The 3,654-nt window shown below is 45.8% G+C and overlaps 1 non-coding gene across 1 annotated transcript; it reads left to right on the forward strand.

The window, feature by feature from the left end:
• The first annotated feature begins 1,427 nt into the window (after positions 1–1,427).
• Positions 1,428–3,346, forward strand: LOC124428912. The gene has a single exon (XR_006943334.1). It is a non-coding gene; the product is annotated as a small subunit ribosomal RNA (ribosomal RNA).
• The last annotated feature ends 308 nt before the right edge of the window (positions 3,347–3,654 follow it).

Genomic DNA, 3,654 nt, shown 5'->3' on the forward strand with positions numbered 1-3,654 from the left:
AATTACGAAATGTCTTCTTATTGTAAACCTATACGAATGGGAGAAATAGTCGAAAGTCTCACCGAGCTGGGGCGGTGAAACTTTTTCCAATGTCAAAGTTTATTGGAAACTTATACGATTAACACGACGCTCTACTTAGTCTATGTTTTTTGACGGGAATCGATTGGTCGATTCGTTCGGCACTATATTCCCATAAGACTCCATGTATTTCACCGCGTGTCGCCGACCACTCGGCCGCATAATCGGTATATATAAGGGAGCATATAGGTCGGCTTGCACGATTCGCCCAAAATGCACGTTTCGACCAAAAAGCACGATTCGTACAAAATGTACGATTCGAGACTAAGTTTCGAAAATGTTATACGAATGAACGAACGAGATTGATTCTTCTTTCGTTAAGAGTACATTTCTTTTTCTAAGTACTAAGAGAATTATTCGTAAGTATTATAACGAATATGAAACTTATACGAATGGGTCACTTAGAAAAAAATTATGAAATGGTTTCTTATTGTAAACCTATACGAATGGGTAGAATTAGTCTAACTGTAGCGGTGAATCGTACAAGAGACTAAGTTCTGTCTTTTTTTTTTTTGCAATAATTTATTTACCGTCGCCGTTCACTCGGCAGAACTGAACTGGTATACTTTTTTTTTAATTTATAATTGGAAACTAATACGTTTGATGCTCCAGAGACTAAGTTTTTTGGCGGGAACCGGTTGGACTTTTTATCGACCAGCCCGTTCCCATAAGACTCCATGTATTTCACCGTGTGTCGCCGACCACTCGGCCGCATAATCGGTATCTTTAAGAGTATGCACGTTTCGGCTTGCTCGAAACGTGCTTTGAAAAAGAATATATTACACATCCACACAGCATTACCACGGGTCGGTGTCTCAGACCGAATGGCCCTTATGTGGTACGCGCTTCGGCGTTGGTTAGTTCGTTGGTTTGTCTGTCATAAAAGAAGTGTGCAGAAAATCACGGCTACTTACTGAGCATCAACTCTCCAAAATCCGAGCGACAAAAATAATATTTTTGTATAATTTTAGCGGAGACGAGAGAAAATCTTTCTGTAGTCTCTGCGCTGAAAAGAGCCATCAGATCCGAACTCCGCATACCGAATCGTTTGAACCGCTGAAGGCAAACTTTTCGGGGGTGTATAAACTCACTTTACGCAGTTTACGCCACAATTGTCCGTCTTCAGCATAAAATCCCGACGTTCCAATAATAATTCAGTCAAACGTCCGGGATGAGAATTGAGGCCATATAATATATATATAATAAAAAGGAGCCCAATCTCTATTAATACATGTAAAACATGTAAAAGCGATAGTATCGTCGTCCGGCATACGTGTCGGCGACAAAATGTGAAAGAGAGAGTCGGCGAAAGTCGTCTACTCTTCTTTCAAAAGGAGAGCTTCTTGAGCTCCCTGGTTGATCCTGCCAGTAGTCATATGCTTGTCTCAAAGATTAAGCCATGCATGTCTAAGTACACACGAATTAAAAGTGAAACCGCAAAAGGCTCATTATATCAGTTATGGTTTCTTAGATCGTACCCACATTTACTTGGATAACTGTGGTAATTCTAGAGCTAATACATGCAAACCAGAGTTCCGACCAGAGATGGGAGGAACGCTTTTATTAGATCAAAACCAATCGGTGGCGTATGTTTTACATTCGTCCACCGTTTACTTTGATGACTCTGAATAACTTTGAGCTGATCGCACGGTCTTAGCACCGGCGACAAGTCTTTCAAATGTCTGCCTTATCAACTGTCGATGGTAGGTTCTGCGCCTACCATGTTTGTAACGGGTAACGGGGAATCAGGGTTCGATTCCGGAGAGGGAGCCTGAGAAACGGCTACCACATCTAAGGAAGGCAGCAGGCGCGTAAATTACCCACTCCCAGCTCGGGGAGGTAGTGACGAAAAATAACAATACAGGACTCATATTAGAGGCCCTGTAATTGGAATGAGTACACTTTAAATCCTTTAACAAGGACCTATTGGAGGGCAAGTCTGGTGCCAGCAGCCGCGGTAATTCCAGCTCCAATAGCGTATATTAAAGTTGTTGCGGTTAAAAAGCTCGTAGTTGAATCTGTGTTTCACACTGTCGGTTCACCGCTCGCGGTGTTTACTGGCATGATGTGGGACGTCCTACCGGTGGGCTTAGCTCTTCGGGGCGGTCCAACTAATATCCCATCGCGGTGCTCTTCACTGAGTGTCGAGATGGGCCGGTACGTTTACTTTGAACAAATTAGAGTGCTTAAAGCAGGCTAGCCTCGCCTGAATACTGTGTGCATGGAATAATGGAATAGGACCTCGGTTCTATTTTGTTGGTTTTCGGAACCCCGAGGTAATGATTAATAGGGACAGATGGGGGCATTCGTATTGCGACGTTAGAGGTGAAATTCTTGGATCGTCGCAAGACGGACAGAAGCGAAAGCATTTGCCAAAAATGTTTTCATTAATCAAGAACGAAAGTTAGAGGTTCGAAGGCGATCAGATACCGCCCTAGTTCTAACCATAAACGATGCCAGCTAGCGATCCGCCGAAGTTCCTCCGATGACTCGGCGGGCAGCTTCCGGGAAACCAAAGCTTTTGGGTTCCGGGGGAAGTATGGTTGCAAAGCTGAAACTTAAAGGAATTGACGGAAGGGCACCACCAGGAGTGGAGCCTGCGGCTTAATTTGACTCAACACGGGAAACCTCACCAGGCCCGGACACCGGAAGGATTGACAGATTGATAGCTCTTTCTTGATTCGGTGGGTGGTGGTGCATGGCCGTTCTTAGTTGGTGGAGCGATTTGTCTGGTTAATTCCGATAACGAACGAGACTCTAGCCTGCTAAATAGGCGTACATTCTGGTATCTCGAAGGCCCTCGACTTCGGTCGAGCGGTTTTTACTACCAACGTACCAACAAATCTTCTTAGAGGGACAGGCGGCTTTTAGCCGCACGAGATTGAGCAATAACAGGTCTGTGATGCCCTTAGATGTTCTGGGCCGCACGCGCGCTACACTGAAGGAATCAACGTGTTTTCCCTGGCCGAAAGGCCCGGGTAACCCGCTGAACCTCCTTCGTGCTAGGGATTGGGGCTTGCAATTATTCCCCATGAACGAGGAATTCCCAGTAAGCGCGAGTCATAAGCTCGCGTTGATTACGTCCCTGCCCTTTGTACACACCGCCCGTCGCTACTACCGATTGAATGATTTAGTGAGGTCTTCGGACTGGTGCGCGGCAGTGTCTCGGCACTGCCGATGTTGCCGGGAAGATGACCAAACTTGATCATTTAGAGGAAGTAAAAGTCGTAACAAGGTTTCCGTAGGTGAACCTGCGGAAGGATCATTAACGTATAAAAAAGTTGCTCAAAGAAGCAACGAGAGTGCGCACATATATAATATGTGTGAAACAAACAAACAAACAAACAAACAATGTACGATAAAAGGGGTGACGGTGCTTCATAGAGCCGGAGCATCGTCGAGCGACGCACATATCCTTAGGGTCGAGGCGTTCGTTAAACTGATTCGTTAAACGGATACATGGCCGCGGACCGTGTTCCTCCGACTCGTACCTCCAACAGCGCTGCGCGATTATCGTGCTCGTTGGCGCCCGATCGGTGCCGCGAGTCGACTCGCGCGTTAAGGCGTTCGCGGTTG

The sequence above is a fragment of the Vespa crabro genome, chromosome 13 (assembly GCF_910589235.1).
Source record: "Vespa crabro chromosome 13, iyVesCrab1.2, whole genome shotgun sequence".
Lineage (NCBI taxonomy): Eukaryota > Metazoa > Arthropoda > Insecta > Hymenoptera > Vespidae > Vespa > Vespa crabro.